This window comes from Monodelphis domestica, chromosome 2 (genome assembly GCF_027887165.1).
Source record: "Monodelphis domestica isolate mMonDom1 chromosome 2, mMonDom1.pri, whole genome shotgun sequence".
In the NCBI taxonomy this organism is placed as follows: Eukaryota; Metazoa; Chordata; class Mammalia; order Didelphimorphia; family Didelphidae; genus Monodelphis; species Monodelphis domestica.
Window position 1 is genome coordinate 358,281,532 of NC_077228.1, and position 24,881 is coordinate 358,306,412.

Consider the following 24,881-nt stretch of genomic DNA (forward strand, 5'->3'; position numbering starts at 1 on the left):
GAGCAGTTTTTATTAAAAAAGGAAATAAATAGATCATTGATTACCTTGGTTTAAAAGAAGAAAACCAAAATGCCAGTGTCATGAATAAAAAGTCAAATTCATAACCAATGAAAGAGAAATTAAAGCAATTATTGAAAATTGTTTTGATCCCCCATACACAAATAAATCTGACAGTATAAGTGAAATAGATGAACATATACAAAATATAAACTACCCAAATTAACAAAAGAGGAAGTAACACATTTAAACAACCCCATCACAGAAAAAGAAATTGAAGAAACCATCAAAGAATTCCATAAGAAAAAAGCACCAGGATTAGATGAATTCACAAGTGAATTATATGAAATGTTCAAAGAACAATTAACTCCAACACCACATAAACTATTTAGGAAAAAAAATAAGAGAAGAATGAATCCTTCCAAATTACTTTTATGATGCAAATATGTTTGATACCTAAACCAGGAAGAGCTAAAGCAGAAAAAGAAAACTGTAGACCAATTTCCCTATTGAACATTGATATAAAATTTCAATTAAAATACTAGCAAAGAGATTACAGCTTTACATCATAAGAAGCATACATCTTGACCAACTTGATTTTATACTGGTAATTCAGAGATGGCTCAATACTAGGAAAACTATTAGTATAATTGACCATATCAATAACAAAACCAGACAAACCAAAAATACAACATCTGTTCTTTATAAAAATAGTAGAAAACATTGAAATAAATCAAGCTTTCTTTAAATGATAAATGGCAACTATATAAAACCATTAGTAAGCATTATCTGTAATGGGTATAAACTAGAATCCTTCCAAATAAGATCAGGGGTAAAGTAGGGATGCCTTTTTTTACTATGAGTATTTAATGTACTAAAAATTCTAACTATAGCAGTAAGACCAGAAAAAAATAAATTAATTCTAAATTTTATTCCAAAATAGGCAATGAGTAAACAAAATTATCATTCTTTGCATATGGTATGATACTATGCATAGAAAACCCAATAGAATCAACAAAAACCTAAGAAATAATTAACAATATTAGCAAAATTGCAGGATACAAAAATTCATGTATAAATCAACCAGTATTTCTATTTATCACCAAGAAAGCCTAAGAGAAAGAGATAGTAAAAAAAAAAGAAATAAAATAACCATAGACAATATAAAATACAGGAGGCTATTTCTACTGAAAAAAACCCTAGCATCTATATGAACAGAATTACAAAATACTTCACACAAATAAAGCCAGATCTAAGCAATTGAAAAGCACTAATTGCCCATTGATAGGCTGAACTATTATGATAAAAATCATAATCTTAACTAAATTAATTTACTTACTTAGTGCCATAGAAATCAATGTACCCCAAAAATATTTCATAGGTCTAGAAAAAATAGTAACAATTCACCTGGAAGAGAAAAAAGGGCAAGAATATCAGGGAAATTAATTTTTTAAAAAAGGAGAGAAGGAAACTTTGCTGTACCATATGTCAAACTATGCTATAAAATGATATTCATCAAAAAAATCTGATACTGGTCAAGAAATAGATTAGTGGATCAATGGAATTAGTTAGGAAATCAAAACAGCTACAGTAACCTAGTATTTGATAAACACCCAAATCTAAGCTTGGTGGGGGGGGGGGGGAAACTCACTATTTGGCAAGAACTGCTATGAAAAATGGAGAATAATTTGACAGTAACTGGGCAGAGACCAACATCTCATGCTCTACACCAAAATAAAGTAAAAATAAAAACTTAATCTAGAAATAAATGGTGATGCTATAAACGAGTTAGGGGAGCATGGAAAAATTTACTGGTTAGACTTATGGGTAAAGGAAGAATTCATGACTAAATGAAACATAGAAAACATTATGATAAATGAAATGAATAGTTTTGACTACATTAAATTATTAAAAAAGTTTCTGTATAAGCAAAATTGAAAAAAAATCAAGATTAGAAGGAAAACAACAAATTGTAGGAAAAATTTTTAGCAAATTTCTCAAAGACCTAATCTCAAATATATATCAAAAACTGGGTAAATTTATAAAAATACAAAACATTCTCTAATTGATAAATGACAAAGGGTATGAATAGGAAGTTCTCAGAGGAAGAAATTAAAACTATGGTCATTTGAAAAAGAAGTTCCAAATCTCCATTGATTAGAGAAATGCAAATTAAAAAAACTCTTAGATAGGACCTTATAAATCTCAGGTTGATTAATATAATCAAGAAAGGAAAATGATAAATATGGGAAGGCATGTTGGAAATTTGAGAAAATAATATACTCTTGATGAAACTGTGAACTGATACAACCATTCTGGATAGCACTATGGAAACACACCCAAAGGATAATTAAACTATGTATATCCTTTGACCCAGAAATACCAATGATCTATATCCCAATTAACTCAGAGATAAGGGAAATGGTCCTACCTATAAAAAATTATAAATAAATTAGCAGCTCTTCTTATAGTGGCAAGAAATGGGGAACTGAGAGAAGTGTGTCCATCAATTAAGAATGAATAAACAAGTTGTGCTATATGATTTTAATGGAATACTATTGTGCCATAAAATGTTATGAACAGGATGAGTACAGAAAAATCTAGAAAGACTTATATGAACTGATGCAAAATGAAGGGAGCAGAACCAAGAGAACACTGCATACAATATAAATATAGTAAAATGATCAATAGTGTAGACCTAAACTATTATCAGGAAAGCAATATTCTAAAATATCAGTAAATGACTCATGATGAAAAATGCCATCTATAGCCAAAGAAGGAATTATTAGAGTCTCATTACAGATCAAAGCATGCCAACTTACATTTTATGTTCTTAATGAGTTTTTTTTGTTGTTGTTGTTGTTGTTGTGTGTGTGATATGTCTTCTCTTAAGTTGTTAGCAATATGGAAATATACATCAAATGAAAGCATTGATATAATATACATAAGACTATTTCCCACCTATTGTGGGAGTGGGTGAAGTAAGGGAAAGAATCTGAATCATAAAATGTCAGAAAATAATTACCAAAAATTGTTTCTACATATAATTGAAAAAAATTTTAAGTAAAAAAAAATGTCATATTGATGTTTCACTAGGGTGATCATTTAGAGTCTATATCCCCAATCATATCCTCATTGACCCATGTTATCAAGCAGTTGTTTTTCTTCTGTCTTTCTAGTCCCACAGTTTTTCCTCTGAATGTGGATAGTGTTCTTTCTCATAAATCCCTCCAAATTGTTATGGATCATTGCACTGCTACGAATTGTAAACCCTAAAATTTCTTAGTGATTTCCTTGTCACAGAATAGAGAAGTCTATTACATTCTATTGTACCATAGTGTATCAGTCTCAGTGTATAATGTTCTCCTGGTTCTGCTCCTTTCAATCTGCATCAATTCCTGGAGGTCATTCCAGATCACACGGAATTCCTCCAGTTCATTATTCCTTTCAGCACAGTAGTATTCCATCACCAACATATACCACAATTTGTTCAGCCATTCCCCAATCGGTGGACATCCCCACGTTTTCCAATTTTTTTGCCACCTCAAAGAGCTCAGCTATGAATATTCTTGTACAAGTCTTTCTAGAGAAATTATATTTTAAAGAATCCCAAGTTGCCCTTTGATACAAAGGCTCATCTTTTTTTTTAATGCCAATGTTCTTTGATTGATGCATTTGTTGAAAACCATCCCATATTAAAATACCTAATGAATCAAAATTGTGGGTGATCCAAAAGAAGATGGAGAAATAAAAGGTGGTAGTATGTTATTGATTTTCATGAGAAATGATAGAAAACTTGTAACCAGGAAATAGTTATTAGAAAATATTGTTAGTAGGACATATTGTGAGAGTAAGGTTTGAAGGATGCATTAATTTCCATAGAATCTTTAAATAATCATAGGAGAGTCTTCAGCCTATTGGATAATTCCTCTATGAAAGATAGATTAGAGGACCTAGATAAGAACTGTACTAGATAAGAAGACATACATGGATTGTGATAATGTATCATTGGATAGAATTACTCATATAATGATATGATAATCTCCTTTAAAGCATTACGGTAAGTTCAGACCATTGCAAAACCCACCTAAATAGTTCTTTCATATTCAAATTTTTTTCTTGCTAATTAATCCCACATAGTAGTAGCTACAAAGTTAATTTTTTCTGACTTCTCATTATTTCTGTTTCTTAGAATAACCATTTTGAAAGTGTCATGCTTATCAAGTTTATATGAAACATAGCTAAAAATAATAACTAGAAATAAATAGTGGAATGACAGAATTCAAAATAAATCTTGACAGGCCAAATTTAATAAGTTGAAACTTTTTAGGGATAGTATTGGACTTAGATTCAAGTTCAAGTTCCCATATATCTCTAAAATTCTTTGTACTTCTGGTTAGTGAGAAAACTACTTCTCTTTTTCTTTTTTATTTGCTTAAATAATACTCCATAAACAATTATGCCCAATGGGCTTTAAAAAAGCTTTCTGCTCTTTGATGCAGCCATACCACTGCTGGGTTTATAAATCAGGAATTCCAGCACAGGCTTGCGGTGAAGACCTCAATCCTAGTTTAGGGCAGTCCTTGTGACTTTACAGATCACTATAAACCTAGAAGTGGGCTCCTGAATCCCCTTTGGGGCCATTATCTGTGATGCTGGCCTGTAGGAGCCCAGCCTTGGTTGGCTCTTACTGAAGCTCAAGGCAGAACCCCAGGGCAGGGCAGTCAGAGGTATACTTGTCCTGATTATTCCCAGAGTATCATCAAAAGCCCCAGCCTGAGCCTGTGGCTTGAAATTGAGCCATCAGCATTATCTCCTGATAATGGAATCAGCAGTAGAAGGTGACTCTCAGAGCTCTAAGCACACAGGCCATCATACCACTTTGGAAGAACTAAAACTTGCAAAAATACAGAAGTAAGGCTAAGGGTAGCATCAAGGAAAAACTAGAGTTTAAAAGTATGCCTTATCCTCCCAGAGAACAGAGCCTACCTTTAAAATAGAAGTGAAAGTAAAAAATAAATAAATAAAAGGCTGGGGAAATGAGCAAACATTAAAAAAAACACCTAAGTATAGAAAATTTTCATGGAGATATAGATATAGGCAGAGACACAGAAGAGGACAGTGAAAGCACAGTGAACACAGGCCAAGCTTCAACAAAAAATATGAATTGGACTCAGATTCTGGAAGAACTATCAAAAGTCATTTAAAAATCAATTAAGAGAGACAGAGGAAAAATTGAAAAGAGAGATGAAAGTAATGCAAGAAGAAATGAGCCAAATGAAAAAGGAGGCTGAAAAGAAAATCATTCTTTAAAAATGACAATTGGGTAACTAGAAACTAATCACTTTATGAGACATCAAGAAACAATAAAACAAAATGAAAAGAATGAAAAATTAGAAGAAAACATAAAATATCTCATTTAAAAAACAACTGACCTGTAAAAAATTCTAGGAAAGACAATTTAAGACTAATTGGACTACCTGAAAAGCGTGTCCAAAAAAACAACAACAAAAAAAAAACCCTTGGCATTATAATACAATAAATTATCAAGTAAACTTGATCTCATATTCTAAAAAGAGAGAGTAAAATAGAAATTGAAAGGTCTCCTCCAGAAAGAAATCCCCAAATGACAATTCCTAGGAATATAATAGCTAAATTCAAGAGCCCTCATGTCAAGGAGAAAATACTACAAACTTCTAGAAAGAAACAATTAAAATACCATGGAGCTCTAGTCAGGATTACACAGGACTGAGTAACCTCTATGTTAAAGGATCAAAAAGCATTGATTATGAAATTTTAAAAGGTAAAAGATATAGATTTACAACCTGAATCACCTATCCGACAAAACTGAGTATATTCTTTAATGGGGAAAAATGATCATTCAATAAAATAGAAGATTTCTCAGCATTCCTGATGAAAATACCAGACTTAAAAAAAATTTGAAATCCAAACCCAAAAGGTGAATGAGAAAGAAAATTTAAGGGACTCAAACTGTATGTATTTCTACATGAAGAGATGATATTTGTAATTCTTAAATTTTTTTGTTAGTAGTAGAGCAGTTAAAAGGAGCATACATAGACAGAGGTTGTGAAAGTAAACTAATTAAAATGATATGATATGATATGATATGCTATGACCATGTTGACAAACCTATTCCACATGTGCCAGAGGGGGCTGCTCCCTTCTCTCTCTTCACATGCTCCTGAGGACAATTCTCATAGCACCTGCCCCTCTGCCCAGCAGTTCAGTTGGAAAGCTTCCTCCTTCCCCTCTTTGTGGTAAGGCAGGGGGCTCACATGTAGCATGAGGGTTGCAGTTTGGGCTCTCAATCTCTAAAAGTTTTGTGATCACTGTTATATGCAAAATAAAAATAAATCAAGGGGTGAAAAAAAGGATTGCACTGAGATAAAAGGGAAGGGAGAGATGGAATGGGGTAAAACATTTCACATAAAGAGGCATGAAAAGCTATTGCAATGAAGAGGTTGATGAGGGTGCTGATGTACAATGGTTAAAACTTTCATTGTAATTGGCTCAGAAAGGGACATACAATCATACTCATTGGGGTATAGAGTCCTATCTTATTCTATAGAGAAATAGGAATAGAATAAGATAAGAAAGTGGGTAATACAAAGGAGGGGGAAATAGAGGTGGTAGTTAAAGCAAAACATCTATGAGGAAAGAGAGAGTGAAAAGGAAAAGAGCAGGCTCAAAAAGGGAAAATAAGATGGAGGGGAATCTAGTTGGTAATCAGAACTGTGAATATGAATGGAATGAGCATAAAATAGAAGTGGTTAGCAGAGTACATTTAAACCCAGTATCCTAATATATGTTATTTACAAGAAATAGATTTGAGGCAGGATGGCACATACAGAGTAATGGTAAGGGGTTGGAGCAGAATTTATTGTGCATTAGTTAAAGTAAAAAAAAGCAGGAGAAGCAATCATCATCTCAGAGAAGCTAAAGCAAACTAGATTTTATTGAACGAGATAAGAAAGGAAATTAGATCTTCCTAAAAGTTAATATAAACAATGAAGTAATATCAATACTAAACATATATGCACTAAGTGGTATAGCCTCTAATTTCTTTTATTTGAGCATTTCCAAACATTATTCACTGGAGACAAAGATCATTTTCTCCCCCCCCCCCCACCTCTCCCATAGCCAACACATGATACCACTGGGTATCACATGTGTTCTTGATTCGAACCCATTTCCATGTTGTTGGTATTTGCATTAAAGTGTTCATTTAGAGTCTCTCCTCAGATATGTCCCCTCAACACCTGTAGTCAAGCAGTTGCTTTTTCTCGGTGTTTTTACTCCCACAGTTTGTCCTCTGCTTGTGGATACTGTTTTTCTCCTAGATCCCTGCAGATTGTTCAGGGACATTTCATTGCCACTAAAGGAGAAGTCTATTACATTAGATTATAACACAGTGTATCAGTCTCTGTGTACAATGTTTTCCTGGGTCTGCTCCTCTTGCTCTGCATCACTTCCTGGAGATTGTTCCAGTCTCCATGGAATTCCTCCACTTTATTATTCCTTTGAGCACAATATTATTCCATCACCAACATATACCACAATTTGTTCAGCCATTCCCCAATTGAAGGGCATCCCCTTGTTTTCCAATTTTTGGCCACCACAAAGAGTGCAGCTATGAATATTCTTGTACAAGTATTTTTCCTTATTATCTCTTTGGGGTACAAGCCCAGCAGTGCTATGGCTGGATCAAAGGGCAGACATTCTTTTATCGCCCTTTGGGCATAGTTCCAAATTGCCCTCCAGAATGGTTGGATTAATTCACAACTCCACCAGCAATTAATTAGTGTCCCTACTTTGCCACATATCCTCCAGCATTCATTATTTCCATAGCTGTTATGTTAGCCAATATGCTAGTTGTGAGGAGATACCTCAGAGTTGTTTTGATTCGCATCTCTCTGATTATAAGAGATGTAGAACACTTTTTCATGTGCTTATTAATAGTTTTGATTTCTTTATCTGAAAACTGCCTATTCATGTCCCTTGCCCATTTATCAATTGGAGAATGACTTGATTTTTTGTATAATTGATTTAGCTCTTTGTAAATTTGAGTAATTAAACTTTTGTCAGAGGTTTTTATGAAGATTGTTTCCCAATTTGTTGCTACCCTTCTGATTTTAGTTACATTGGTTTTGTTTGTACAAAAGATTTTTAATTTGATGTAGTCAAAATTATTTATTTTATATTTTGTGACTCTTTCTATGTCTTGCTTGGTTTTAATGTCTTTCCGTTCCTAAAGGTCTGACATGTATACTATTCTGTGTTTGCCTAATTAACTTATAGTTTCCTTCTTTATGTTCAAGTCATTCACCCATTTTGAATTTATCTTGGTGTAGGGTGCAAGGTGTTGATCCAGTCCTACTCTCTCCCACACCGTCTTCCAATTTTCCCAGCAGTTTTTATCGAATAGTGGATTTTTGTCCCAAAACCTGGGATCTGTGGGTTTATCATATACTGTCTTGCTGAGGTCACATGCCCCAAGTCTATTCCACTAATCCTCCTTTCTGTCTCTTAGCCAGTACCAAATTGTTTTGATGACTGCTGCTTTGTAAAATAGTTTGAGATCTGGGACTGCAAGGCCCCCTTCCTTTGTATTTTTTTCCCATTATTTCCCTGGATATCCTTGATCCTTTGTTCTTCCAAATAAACTTTGTTATGCTTTTTTTTTAAATCAGTAAAGAAATTTTTTGGCAGTTCAATGGGTATGGCACTAAATAGATAAATAAACATAAGCAGTTAATGTTTTTCCAATTGCTCAAGTCTAGTTTTAGTTGTGTGGAGAGTGTTTTGTATTTGTATTCATATAGTTCCTGTGTTTGTCTTGGGAGATAGATTCCTAGGTATTTTATTTTGTCTAAGGTGATTTTGAATGGGATTTCTCTTTCTAGTTTTTGCTGCTGAGCTGTGTTGGAAATATATAGAAATGCTGATGACTTATGCGGGTTTGTGTTGTATCCTGCAACTTTGCTAAAGTTGTTGATTATTTCAATTAGCTTTTTGTTTGAATCTCTAGGATTCTTTAAGTAGACCATCATGTCATCTGCAAAGAGTGATAACTTGGTCTCCACCTGGCCTATTTTGATGCCTTCAATTCCTTTATCTTCCCTAATTGCTACTGATAGCATTCCTAGTAAAATGTCAAATAATAGAGGTGATAATGGGCATCCTTGTTTCACTCCAGAACTTATTGGGAATGCATCAAGATTATCCCCATTGCAGATGATATTAGCTAATGGTTTTAGATATATACTGTTTATTATTTTTAGGAACAACCCTTATATTCCTATGCTTTCTAGTGTTTTTAATAGGAATGGGTGTTGTATTTTATCAAAGGCTTTTTCAGTATCTATTGAAATAATCACGTGATTTTCTTTGTTTTGCTTGTTGATATGGTCAATTATGTGGATGGTTTTCCTAATATTGAACCAGCCCTGCATCCATGGTATAAATTCTACTTGATCATGGTGGATGACCCTTCTGATCACTTGCTGGAGTCTTTTTGCTAGTATCCTATTTAAGATTTTTGCATCTATATTCATTAGGGAGATTGGTCTAAAATCTTCTTTCTCTGATTTTGACCTGCCTGGTTGGAGTCAGTACCATGTTTGTGTCATAAAAGAGTTTGGTAGAACTCCCTCTTTTTCCTTATTATGTCAAATAGTTTGTATAGTATTGGGATTAACTGTTCTTTGAATGTTTGATAGAATTCACTTGTGAATCCATCTGGCCCTGGGGATTTTTTTAGGGAGTTCTTTGATGGCCTGTTGGATTTCATTTTCTGATATGGGATCATTTAAGAATTCTATTTCTTCTTCTGTTAGTCTAGGCAGTTTGTATTTTTTTATATATTTGTCCATATCGCGTAGATTGGTATATTTATTGCCATATAATTGGGCAAAGTAATTTTTAATGATTGCATTAATTTCCTCTTCACTGGAGGTGATGTCCCCCTTTTCATCTTTGATGCTCTTAATTTGCTTTTCTTCTTTCCCTTTTTTAATTAGATTGACCAGTACTTCATCTATTTTGTTTGTTTTTTCAAAGTACCAGCTTCTACTCTTATTTATTAGTTTTATAGTTCTCTCACTTTGATTTTATTAATTTCTCCCTTCATTTTTAGGATCTCTAGTTTGGTTTTCTTCTGGGGGTTTTTAATTTGTTCACTTTCAAATATTTTTTATTTTCATTTCCAATTCATTGATCTCTGCCCTCCGTAATTTGTTAATATATGCACTCAGGGATATGAATTTACCTCTGATTACTGCTTTGGCTGCATCCCAAAAGTTTTGAAAGGATGTCTCAACATTGTCATTTGCCTCGATGAAATTATTAATTGTTTCTATGATTTGTTCTCTAACTAACCAATTTTGGAGTATCATATTATTTAATTTCCAATTAATTTTTATTTGATTTTCCATATTCCCTTACTGATCATTATTTTTATTTCCTTGTGATCTGAAAAGGCTGCAATTATTATTTCTGCTTTTCTGCATTTGTATGTCATGTTTCTGTGACCTAGTATATGGTCAATCTTTGTGAATGTGCCATGTGGTGCTGAGAAGAAGGTGTATTCCTTTTTGTTCCTATTTATTTTTCTCCATATGTCTATTAATTCTAATTTTTCTAAGATTTCATTTACTTCTTTTACCTCTTTCTTATTTATTTTTTGATTTGATATATCTAAATTTGATAGTAGTTTATTCAGATCTCCCACTAATATAGTTTTACTGTCTATTTCTTCCTTCAGTTCTCCTAGCTTCTCCATTAAAAATTTGGGTGCTATACTATTTGGTGCATACATGTTGATTAGTGATATTTCCTCATTATCTATAGTCCCTTTTAACAAAATATAATTATCTTCCCTATCCCTTTTAATCAGGTCTATTTTTGCTTTGGCTTTGTCAGATATATTGATTGCAACTCCTGCCTTCTTTCTGTCAGTTGAGGCCCAGAAGGTCTTACTCCACACTTTAATTCTGACCTTGTGAGTGTCTACCCACCTCATGTGTGCTTCTTGAAGACAATATATGGTAGGGTTTTGGAATCTAATCCATTCTGCTATTCGTCTACGTTTTATGGGTGAGTTCATCCCATTCACATTCAAAGTTATGATTGTCACTTGTGGACTCCCTGGCATTTTGATATCCTCCCCTAATTCTGACCTTTCTTCTTTAGCTATAACCTTTTAAGCCAGTGATTTACTTTAAATCAGTCCCTCTAGACCCCTTCCTTGATATGTTTCCCTTTCTAGCTCTTCCCTTTTTTTCCTTCCCCCTCCCCCCTCTCCTTCCCTCCCTTCTTGTGTTCTGTCCCGCCCTACCCCCTTGGTTTCCCTTCTCCCTACCCCTGTTGGGTAAGATAGAATTCAAGATCCCAATGGATCTGGATGCTCTTCCTTCTCAGAGTTGATTTCACTGAGAGTAAGGTATAAGTAAAAACTCTCTTTCTTATAGGAGTTTTCTTCCCCTCCCCTTTCCATGTGTATCTTTGTATGACAAAGATTATTCTATTTAGTTTTGTTTTTTCTCTCCCCTCCCTATTTCATGGAGTATATCTTAGTATAATCAACAATTCCCCTCTCCCTTTTCCTTTCTATCCCCCCTTTTCTCCATATCATCTTGATGACCCAAAAGTTCCCTATGCGTGATTCTTCTTACTACTCTGATGATGCATATAATTTTTGAGAGTTACACATTACATTTTCCACACATATTAATATATATATATATATATATATATATATATATATATATATATAAATTGATATAAATGTAGTTCTTATAGAAGAGAGTTTGAATACAAGAAAAAGATGACATTTTTCTCCTTTTCACTTTCCTTTATATTTACCTTTTCAGGTATTCCATGCTCTTTGTTTTTTGATATCAAACTTTCCACAGAGCCCTGGTCTTTTCTTTGCAAAAACTTGGAAATCTTCTATTTTGTTGAATGCACAAACTTTTCCCTGGAAGTATATGGTCAGTTTTGATGGATAGTTGATTCTTGGTTGAAGACCCAGCTCTCTTGCCTTTCTGAAAATCATGTCCCATGCCTTACAGTCATTCAGAGCGGAATTTGCAAGGTCTTGTGTGACCCTGATTGTCATTCCTTTATATCTAAATTGTCTTTTTCTGGCTTCTTGTAAGATTTTTTCTTTTGCTTGAAAGCTTTGGAATTTGGCAATTACATTCCTGGGAGTTGTCTTTTGGGGATTTAGTGTAGAGGGTGTTTGGTGAACTCTTTCAATGCCTGTATTGCCCCCTTTTTCTAGAATCTCTGGACAGTTTTCTTTGATGATATCTTGTATTATAATGTCGAGATTATTATTTATTTCTGGTTTTTCCGGAAGGCCAATTATTCTCAGATTGTCTCTCCTTCCTCCATTTTCCAAGTCTATCACCTTTTCAGTCAGATATTTTATATTCTCTTCTAATTTCTTGGCCTTTTGGCTTTGCTTTATTAATTCTTGCTCTTTTGCAAGATCATTGTCTTCCAGTTGCCTAATTTTGACTTTTAAAGCCTGGTTTTCCTTTTCAGTTTGGTCAAACTGTTTTTGAAGTTGCTTTATTTCATGCTTCCAATTGTTGAATTCCTTTTGCATTATTTCCCACTTTTCCTGCCAGAAGGCTTCCATCTTTTTGATTATTTCCGATTCAAATTCCTCAAGAGTTTGTGGAGAGTTTCCATTTCCTTTGGAGGGTATCTGAGCATTTGCTTTTGTTTCCTCTTCTATCTCCTCTGTATTTTGTATTTTTGCTCCATAAAATGTGTCCAAAGTCACCCCCTTCTTCTTGCTTTTCTTGGTGTTTGGAGGTTTTTGTACTTCTGTACTGTTTGCCATCTCTATCTGAGTGAGGAGGATTGGCTCTTCGTGTATCTGTCTGATGGCCCAAGGCTTTAGCCCCAGGCAGATTTTCCTTCCTCCGAAGCTGTTCTGTCTTCCTGGGGAGGCCCAGGGTCTGTCCTCCCCTGCCTGCCGGCGTTTCAGGAGTTACTGCTCTCAGTTCCCTCCAGTTGCTTCTCCGCTGCCTTACTTTCATGCTCTGGGCCTGGCACAGCACTGTCCTCAAGGTATCTCAGTGCCTTTGCCAGCCCTGAGGTTTCTGTTCTTTCAGAAGACCCTGCTCTCTAAGGGGGGAGGGGTCGTGGCCTCCCTGGGTTCTGAGGGCTCCTGATGGGATTAAGTTCAGCTGGTATAGGCTGAATGATCCCCAAACCAATACAAAGTCCTCCTCTACAGTGTGTGTTGAATGCCTGGAGACTTTCCCAGGTTACTTGCAAGGTAAGCCCATCCCTAGCAACCCCTTTGCTGACCCTGAGGTTTCTGTCTTTTCAGAATCTCTGAGGGCTCCTGATGGGATTAGGTTCATCTAGTTCCCTAATGTTGGAAGATCCCTTGAGACTCAGATGGAAGGACCCAGCCAGGGGGCTACAGGCTTCCCCCTTCTCTCTATGTTTCCCTGCCATCTGTGTTTGGTGCCCCAGAGACTGGTTCAGGTTGCTTTCAAGGTGAGTCCTTCAGAATAGCCAGCCCTGAGGCCCTTTTGCCGGCCCTGAGGTTCCTGCTGCTGCCATGGGCTCAGCACTCTGGGTTGGGGGAGATGGGTCCTGGGACCTTCCTTCTGCCTTCCCCTTAGATCCGAGTATTCTAGGGTTCTGGCTTTTGGGGTGCCTTACCTTTTGATCCAGGTCCAGGACGAGGGTTCCCCAGGTCTGTCCTGTTGTTCAGTTTGAATTTCGGTGTCCTAGGAGCATTCAGTTTGTGATTGGTAAGGTAGGGTTTTCAAAGGTCTAAACTTTTGCTGCCTCTAAGCCGCCATCTTGATCGGAAGTCAGACTTGCCTCTAATTTTTTAAAGAAGGAATTAAATGAACTTCAGGAATAAATAAATAGTAAGAATATAATAGTTGGGGACCTCAACCTACCAGTTTCAGATCTAGATAAGTCAAAGCAATAAATAAATAAATAAACAAGAAGAAAGTAAAAAAAATTGAATGAAATCTTAGAAAAGTTAGAACTAATAGATGTTTGGAGAGAATTGAATGGGAAGAGAAAGGAATATAATTTATTTTCAGCAGTACGTGGTTCCTACACAAAAATTTGCTAGGTATTAGAGCATAAAATTTTTACAATCAAATGCAGAAAAGCAGAAATAAAAAATGAATCCTCTTCAGATAAAAATTCAGTAAAAATTATAATCAATAAAGCTCCAGAGACAAATACAAAAATAATTGGAAAATAAATAACATAATGCTTAAAAAGGATGGGTTAATTAACAATTTATAGAAATAATTACCAATTGTATTAATGAGAATGTCAAGGGGGAGATAGTATATCAAAATTCATGGGACATACTCAAAGAAACATTTAGGGGGGAGAATTTTATCTCCAAAGACTTTCATCAGTAAAAATAAATAAAATGCAGATAAATCAATTGTGCAGGCACCAAAAAAAAAAAAGAAAAAGAACAAATTAAAAAATCTCATTTGAAGATTAAACATGAAATCCCCAAAATTAAAAGAGAAATTAGTAAATTTAAAAGTAAGAGAAAAATTGAAATCATAAGTAAGACTTGGATGGTTTTATGAAAAAATAAATAAAATAGAACATCAGTTAATTCGATTTTTAAAAAATGAAGAAAATCAAATAATCAGTATCAAAAATTAAAAGGCTGAACTGACAACCAATTAAGAAAAAAATTAAAGCAAACATTATGAATTATCTTGTCCAATTATATGACAATAAAACTGAGAATATAAATGATAGAAATGAATATTCATAAAAACACAAAATGCCCAGATTAATAATATAGGAACTTGAGTATTTAAATGATCACATATCACATAAAAGAAATTGAACAAGCCATCAGTGAAGTACCTAAGAAAACAATCCCAGGGCTAGATGCATTCACAAGTGAATTTTATTAAACATTTCATGAACAATTAATCCCAATACAACATAAACTATTTGAGGAAATAGGCAGAGAAGGAATCCTATTAATTTTTTAATGAAATAAATATGATACTGTTACCTAATCCAGGATGAACAAAAACAATTTTCAAATTTGTAAATTGTAATTGTAAATTACAAATGGGTCAATTTTATTAATGAATGTAGATGCAAAAATTTTAAATAAGATATTGGCAAGGAGACTATAGCAATATATCACAAGGATCTTTCACTATGACCAGGTGGGATTTATACCAGGAATGCAGAGCCAGTTTAATATTAGGAAAATTAAAATAGCATAATTGACCATATCAATAACCAAACTAATGGAAATTGCATGATTATGTCAATAAATGAAGAAAAAAACTTTCCACAAAAATATAATACCCATTCTTCTAAAGAAAGCAAATGAATAAGTGGATCATTCCTTAAAATAATAAATAATATTTACCTAAAACCTTCACCAAGTATTTTCTGCAATGGGGATATGTTAGCAGCCTTCTCAACAAGATCAGGAGTGAAGCAAAGATGCCCATAATCACATTTAATACTCTATTAGAAATACTGGCTTTAGCAATAAAGAAAAAGAAACTGAAGGAATTAAAGTAGGCAATAAGGAAACTAAGCTATCATTCTTTGCAGATTATATGATGATATACTTACAGATTCCTATAGAATCAACTTAAAAACTAGTTGAAATAATTAATAATTTTAATAAAATTGCAGGATGCATAATAAATCCAAAAAAGTCATCAGCATTTCTATATGTTACTAACAAAGTCTAGCAGTAAGAGTTAGAAAAATAAATACCATTTTAAATCACTCTAAAAAGTATAAAATACCTGGGAATCTATGTGCCAAGTCAAACACAGGAATTATATGAAAATAATTATAAAATACTTTTCAAACAAATAGAGTCAGAACCAAACAAATGGAAAAATGATTGCTCATGGATAAGCCAAGCTAATATAATTAAAATGATGATTCTAATTAAATTAATTTATTTATCCAGTGCCATACCATACTAAATTCTCAATAATTATGTTAAAGAACTAGAAAAATAACAAACTTCATCTGGAAGTGTAAAAGTTCAAAAATAACAAGGGAACTAGAAATGTGAAGGAAGGTGGCCTAGCAGTACCAGATTCCCTCCTAAACTGTAATCATCAAAACAGTGTGGTATTTACTATGAAACAGAATGGTAGATTAATGGATTAGCTAGCTTCAATTTACAATAAATAGGAGTAAATGATCTTAGTAACCTACTGTTTGATAAATCCAAAGATTCCAGCTTTTATAATAAAAACTTAATATTTAACAAAACCTGATAGGAAAAATGGAAAGCAGTATGGCAACAGTAAACCAACATATCACACCCCATACAAAGATAAGGTCAAAATGGACATATGATTTAAATTTTAAAATAAATTCCATAACCAAATTAGGGGAATACAGAGTATTTTGCCTGGCAGATCTTTGCAGAAGGGAAGAATTTATGACCCAAAAAAGAGATATAGGGTATTTTAAGATGTAAAATGAAAAAAAAATATTATATTAAATTAAACAGCTTTTGTATTAACAAATATAATGTAACCAAGATTAGAAGGGAAACAATAAACTAGGGAAAACATTATAACAAATTTCTATACATTGTAAATCAAAGCTACTCCTTGGGGTTGTAAGGATTAAAATTTAGGGGAGAGGGGGAGACTGAGGCATCTGAAATTAGTTTCTCTCTGCAAGGAATATATATTTTTTAGAGGTTTATTAAAGGTTAAAGATTAAGAATATACAAGTATGAAACATGTGCCTAGGCCAGAGGCCTAGACAAAATAACCTCACATCATGGAAGAGACCTCTCTGCTCCAAAAACGGAAGTCCAAAAAAGCCCAAACCCTTCAAAAGCCTTTGCTTAAATATCTTCTCGATCTCGGCCCAGGTGAGATTACAAGGCATTCTGGGGAAGTGGAGCAAAGGCTCATGGGGATTGTAGTCCTGTATTCGAGTCTATTTTTTACATCCCCCCGTGTGATCATTTGTGGAAAAATTAATTTTTCCCCAAAAGGATCATAAAAACATAATAAACTTAAAAGATTACAATAGTGTGAGGATAAGAGAAAAAAGAATAAAACCAATAATTTCTGAACACATTGACAAAAAGCCGTTAGGGGGCAGTCCCCTTTGGCATGAAAGTATACATACAAATAAATGTTCAATCAACCACACCCAAAGTTCAATTTTGTGCAACTTGTGGTCTGGAGGCTTCTTCATGGTGGCTTCTCCAACAGTTCAGTTCTGGATTCAGAGAGGTAGCATCTTCTTTACCTAAAATTCTTCTCAAAAAGAATTTAAACTTTGCAATTTAAATAATGATATTTTTTACATTCCCCCGTGTTGTGGGTGATTGAAAGATTCAGAATCAGTTAGGGATGCATGGCTGAGGTATGAGGTATATGAATCAATTGGCAAGAGATATTAAAAGGACATCAGAAAATACAAGGCTTTCTCACAAAAAATGAGATCCATTTCCTCTTTGTATCTGGCCATGATCACTGTGAGTAGAAGGCAAATGAACTGAACAAGGTTAACAATTTTTTCATCTTTAAAAATACAGTAGTACAACTATGTAGATATCAAAATCCCCAAAATTCTCAATAGCCCAATTAATTACAATAGCAACCAAACACACTTTCATATTTCACATAAGTTGCTGTGTGACATTTTTAAAACCTATGAATTGATGGACATTTGTCACAATTTTTACAAACATAGCAATCTTTCAACCTTGGTATTTAAACATTTTTTTTTTAAACAAAGTAAAACTCATCTTGGGTTTAGAACATAATCAAGAAATCTATATATCATCCTGGTAGAAGTAAAATAGTGAGCTGAAGAGCATAAATAAAGGGGTGCTCCTTGTTCTTGGAGGCTTTTCCCAAGGGTACAAATGCCCTGAAATTAACTGCCCAACTTCCATTCACATGTGGGAAGGTTGGGGGTTATAAAATGAATTTCACTTCAGCTAATGGGCCTTACCTCGTGGTAGGGGCAGGCAAAAATAACCAGATTGTTAAAAAAAATTCCAAAAATCATATTTAAAAAACCCTTAAAATCAAATCATTTGAGGTATTTAGCACATTAAAATTCCAAAGGTTGTTAATACAATTATAACCAGTTCTGAAGTCCATCTATCCTCGGCAAAATAGAAAAAAGCTGTTTTTTTCATATATGGGCTTATTCACAATAATATTTTTTCAACACAGTTATAGGGGAAAAACAACAGAATTTCAAAACTCAGTACATTCAAAATAAATTCAATCAACCTTCAGTTCACAGAATAATATTCAATCCAGTAATATATGAACTTAAAATCACAAAGTTAAACCTTAAACAAAAAATGCAATAGAATACAGAGATTTTTTAATAAACCATTGGAGTCTGAAATGCCTTAGAGCCTTTAGTCTCTTCAAAGTTCTTTGGGTTGTTTTTTCTTGTTTGTTTGTTTTTAACTATCCATTTAAATGTCTATTGTCCGAAGGTAGAGTAGTAAAGGCTAGGCTAAGGGGTTCAAGGGATCCGTCCAGGGCCCCATAGCTGAGAAGCATCGGAGGCCAGATTTTAACTAGAGACCTCCCATCTCTGGGCCTGCCTTCCAGTTCGCTGGGCCACCCATTTTCCTCCCCAAAGTTAAAGTTGAATCTTTGGGCTGAGTCTGCTCCCAGACGGGCAGGTAAAATCAATGAAATTGCCAGAAGAGTCAAAAATCCTTTTAAACAGCCCATTGCTTTTTAGGTTTCTGTTTGAAAAGTCTGTTTCTTCTCTCTAGTCTTTTCTCTCTTTCCCCTCTCTGATCCCGCAGTGGCCAATACCCCCAGCCACGTGGAGGCTTAGCCTAAGGGAAAATCTCCTTTCCCTCTGGTCTCTCCCCTCCGCCCACGTGGCCAATACTGTTACCAGCTGGTCGCAATGAGTCCTGAGCGATCTGCTCCAAGGATCTGGGTGATGAGCCGGCTGGGTCGGGCTCCTGGGTCTGGGGCACAGAAATAGGCAGGCAGCGGGCGGTGAGAGGCCAGGAGCAGGAGCGGCTGCGGGGGTGGGCAAGGCCGGGACCAGGTACCAGGTGAGGATGATCAGGGCTGCAGGCTGCAGGCAGGAAGCGGCGGGGCCGAGCCAGGTGGGGTGGGCAGCAGGTCCGGAGCCCGTAGCAGCTTTGTGAGGGAAGAAAACCTTGGCCAGAGAGTTATGGCTCAAAAAAAATTTCTAGGTACTAGATATTAAAACTGAATTTAAGATCAGAAAAGAAATCAGAAGATTGAAAGTTCTTTTTTTCCCGTAGTGGCTCGCCAACTGTAAGGATTAAAATTTAGGGGAGAGGGGGAGACTGAGGCATCTGAAATTAGTTTCTCTCTGCAAGGAATATATATTTTTTAGAGGTTTATTAAAGGTTAAAGATTAAGAATATACAAGTATGAAACATGTGCCTAGGCCAGAGGCCTAGACAAAATAACCTCACATCATGGAAGAGACCTCTCTGCTCCAAAAACGGAAGTCCAAAAAAGCCCAAACCCTTCAAAAGCCTTTGCTTAAATATCTTCTCGATCTCGGCCCAGGTGAGATTACAAGGCATTCTGGGGAAGTGGAGCAAAGGCTCATGGGGATTGTAGTCCTGTATTCGAGTCTATTTTTTACAGGGTAAAAGAAATGATAGCATTTATGACCACAAGGGAATAGAGGCCCTGCTCAAGGTTCCAAGCTGGAGAGGTGTTCTTGTGTTTGCTGAAGGAGAATCTGGCTATGGTAGTGAAATCAGAATGATTTTTAACTGTGACTATAAGGGAATAATATCCCTTACTGTTTAAAAGCCAAAGCATATGCCAGGAGAACACTGATCATGCTTCTCCTTAAACAATATAACATTAGAAGGAATAAAAACCTACAGAACCCCAGAACTAGAATTTACAACAACAGCACAGAAACCTAAAGTTTAAGAGAGTTCCTTATTCACCTTAGGAGCAGAGATCAACTTTAACATGAATAAAAAAAAAAAAACTAAGTGGAAAAATGAAAAAAAAAAACAACAAGAACAGCGAAAAGGAGTTGACCATAATAAGTTGACCACAATAAACCACAAACAGACTGTGACAATAGTAAGGATAAAGAAACAAGAAGACAATAATGTCAAAATATCTATAATCAAAGCCTCAAAAAACTGTGATTTTGATATGAACTCAAGAATTCCTGGATCAGTTCATAAAGGATTTAAAAAGTAAAATAAGAGAAAATTCAAGAAATTAAAAAAAAATAAAAATCTTGATGAAAAGAGAAATTTAAAATTCTGAGGAAAATAACACTTTAAAAATAGAATTGGCCAAAATGACAAAAGAGTCATAGCCCAACATCTAAAGGCACTGACTCAGAACTTTTAAAGCTGCTTTGAACTCCAGGCCTAAATCACTACGTTGGTTCTCAAACCCTTCCTGTTGACATTTTTAGCTGTGTTGGCCTGAAAAAATTATTTAATCTGTTGGCTCTGTTACTCCAGAAATCTATTTGAGGTATTATTTTAGAGATCACTGGAGGGGAAATTGGAATAGCACAGTTGAGTGCTTCTCAACTATACCATCTTTGCCCCGTACCTCTGTCGGGAAATTTTTCTACATCTGCTTCATTTCTTGAAAACTACTAGCAAACAAAACCTATGGTTTGAATGAGTAAGAAGCCATGAGCCCTAGATCTATTAAGTATTGCTGGTTTCTTAATCTTGAATGGTGAGTCCCTGATTTCTCACTTGTGTACTGTGTTTAAACATTATAACTCAAATATGCTTACATAAAACCGTGTTTATTTGAAAAATCATGTTGTTCATGCTTAATCAGGATCCTATTTTGAAATCTATCTAGCAACTTACAATGGTACTCTCCCTAATCCATTTGTGTGAGTCTCAGATGGCTTCCCTTCCCTACTCAAGCTCCGCTAGAATGTTTGTGCTTTATGATTAAAGGATGCTGTTGTTCCTTTCATCCATCATCCTTGAATTTGCTATTAGTAATACAGTTAGTTATAGTTTGACTGGTATAGACAATTTGAAGACAGTGATATTAGGATGTATTTTTTTTAATGGCAGCACCCTTTTCCCCTATGCCCCAACTCCAGGTATAATTTTCTTGTCACTCTTATTGAGATAGGTTAGTTTGGGAGATTAAATCAGAAAAGAGAAAGGGGCATCTTTTTTTCTCTTCAGGAATATTTTCCACACATTTTTTACTAAGGTAAAATGTCATGTATGGGGATGGAACCTACGAGAAGAAAGGTCCTGGCAGAAATTTGTAATTGTTAGTAAATATTTCACCAATTAAAACCAAGAAAATTAGAACTTTGTCTCCTTGTCTGCAATAGTTTTGGAAGCTTTTACCTATATTTCTTTTGGTCATTTGGTAATGTATAACAAAATGGTAGTGGTGGGTAATGATTGATTAAGGGTGGTATATAGAATCAGCATACACTACTTTGTAGTACTCTAAAAAAGAAAAAAAATGCTTTATTAGTACCAAATCGGCAATATCTATGAAATAGTAGATGCATGGAAGAATATGATTAGGGGCAGGGTGGGAAATGGGATTCATTTTTTTTCCTTTGGGCATCAAAGTAAAATCGAATTGATAAATACGAATCTACTGATGAAATTCTACTTAAGGAACATCAGCAATTATTATTGAGTTGAATGTGAAAGACCTGATTTAAGGGTTGGTGAAAGAGACTAGTATTCTCTTAAAATATCTATAAACAGGACAGGAAACCAGCATACGAAAGCCCTGAAAGCATGCTGGGACACTTCATATTCAATACACAACCTTATAAAGAGAAGAAAAATGAGCCTTGTCCAAAACTCTTACCTCAGCACCCAGTGGCAAAAATAAAATGTAAGCTTGGGACCAGGTCTCTTTGAAGCTGATTTTTTTTTTAAACTCTGTAACAGGCCTCTGGTGGTTACAGATATTGATCGTCAGAAAGTAATCTGTTCAGGTTTGGGGGCATGCCAGTACAAATTGTGGAGTACATTCCTTCCTCTCCAAGGACATGTTGAGCTTTTTATATTGTCCATACTGGCTCACTTGTCAGCTGTCTACCCTATTTGTTATGACTTATTTTCCTTCTTTGAGGGAGGTGTAATTAAATACATTTTTTCACGAAGATAATATTGTTAATATAGAATTTTTACCTTGAGTTAAAACATTTTTTCATCTTTTTTAACCCTCATTTTTCTTCCATAATCATTATTTGATTCCCTCTGGCTGCCTGCTACTTATTTGTAGTAGTGCCATCCATCCATTGAGACCTTTCCATCTGTCACACAGTTTTGCCTCCTTTCCCCAAAAGCTTTATTCTCCTACTGTGCCATGTTTGCTTTTGGTTGTTTTTGTTGTTGGTCTAGTTGGATTCATGTATTCAACAGTGCAGGTATTTTATTCTATTTCTAAATAAGAGGGATTATTTTTATTAGAATTACATTTTCATATGGATGTACACATATGAACATATTAATGCATTCATAGCTATATTTATGTTTGTAGGGGTTTGTGTGTATGTGTTTACAATTTATATAATCAGTACAGGGAGTCCTGCAGTGACAGAGAAGATGACAACCCTTTCCTAAAATGTATGAGTCCTCGGGTTCTTAATCTTTTTTTTTTTTGTCATGAATACCTTTCACTGTCTGGTGAATCCTATGGGCCCCTTCTCATAATGATGTTTCTAAATGTTTAAAATAAAATACATATAATTATTAAAGAAATCAAAAGTTATTAAAAATAAAGATGTATTTATTTTCTTCTCAGCCAATTACACAGAATACTGGAAATCTATCCGGGGTCCCTAGGTTAAGAACCTTGTATCAGTCTTGGAGAATTGGTGGAGAAACTTTCTCTACCAAAGCAGATTAGCACTTCTTTCACACCTCATAATCTTAAAAGATTATCTGGAACTTTGAGAGGTTAAGTATTTTGATGAGGATCACACAGCTATATCAGCATGTCAGAATCAGGATTGGAATATAGATTTTCCTGAAGAAGAAGCTGGATTTCTCTCTACTATCCCACTCTGTCTATTTTTCATCTTCTTATCATCATCATCAATTATTATAGCTAGCATTTATAGAGCACGCATTATATTCAGAGCACTATGATAAGTACTTTATGAATTTTATCTCATGTGATTCTCACAACAACTCCATGACATAGGTACTATTACTATCCCAATTTTTGAGATGGGAAAAATGAAGCAAACTATGGTTAAGTGAATTGCCCAGGGTCATATAGCTAGTGAGAATCTGAAACTGGACCTGAATTTAGATCTTTTTGACTATGGCTCCATCCTTTATGCATTTCTTTTCCTCTTCTTCCTCATATTTTATCCTCTTTCTTGATTTTTCTCAAAGAAATAACATGGTCAAGTAAAATTAGAACTTAGAAGAAAGGTTTTCTAATATTTTATGTAAGAAGAAATTAAATGCCAGATGTTATAGCTTCTTTGAAAAGATAATGATAACATCCCAGGAGAGTCAATGCTATTTTGAATGATGAGTAAAATAGTGTGGATTTTTTAGCTGGTACTTGCAATATAATACTAACACTTTGCCTCAATGTATCTCCTTACACCTTAGATGTGATCATGAAGTAAAAGTGTCCTTGTAAAATGGATCCAGTTTAATTTTTTGTATTTTCTTTGTTCAGAAATGGACACATGAAGAGCCCTGTTTCCATCTGCCCCTTTGCCTTTATCCTCTCCATAACACTCCTTGTCATTAAACAAATTCTACACCTATTCTGAGTATAGGTTACTTTGCTAGTCATAGTGAGATTGATTTTATCATTCACTTAGAGAGTAAGTTAAAAAAAAGATTTCTGTTTTACTTACAGTATTTTAAAATTCAAAATTTTCTTTAAATTTAGATATTGGGGTCTGAACAAATTAAATCATTATGGCTTTTCCTTATTGACAAAAAGGCTATGTGTTACATGGAAAGAATACTGTCTCTGGAGTAATGAGATCTGGATACAAATCCTGCCTTGGATGTTTATACACGGTGAGCCCTTGGGCAAAGGGATCACTTAATTTCCTTGGGTTTGTTTTACCTTTGATAAAATGAAGAGTTTTGGTCTTCATGAGCTAAAAGTGCTCTTAAAACACAAGATCTAAAATTTTATCATCCTCCATCAGCTATTGAGAGGAAATGAATGAAAGAAATAGGCAAACTGTAGAATCAGTTTTCACTCAGATTACCTGTTATCTTAAAATGATTACAAACAGCTAAGCGGCTCTTGATGGATGCTTACAAAATTGTACAACTTCATCCTGAGAAGCTTTGTTGTTGATGCAATGAGAGCAGGTAGCTTTTACTAGGAGTTAGACTGTGAGAGGGAGGAGAACTATAGGCTGATATATTAGGGAGTTCATAAGGTGAAGTAGAGGTTTTCTAAGGATAGAAGAGACCCAGAAATATTTTTCAGGCAGCAGAGAAAGAGTTATTTAGAGAAAGAGTAGAGTTGGTTATTGTAACAATATATCAAAGGATATAAAGTGGGATCGGATCAAAGGTTTGAAATAATTATATGGTCTTGATTAGGAGAAAGGCAAACTCTTCATCAGAGGCTGGAGTAAAGGGAAAGAAAATGTGGGATTTTATCAAAGGGTTTTGAGATATAGAAGCAAAGAGAATAGAATGAATATGTTACATTTTCTCAGTTAAGTGTGAGGTGAAGTTCCTCTTTACTAAGTATGGAAGTTAGTGATTGTGTGAGAGACTTGAGGAGAGTATAAATGATGTAGAAAATGTGGAGCTAAATGTTTGTCAGTTCCATATATTTACTTTTTTATTTATATTTTAAAATTAGGTTCATTAAATT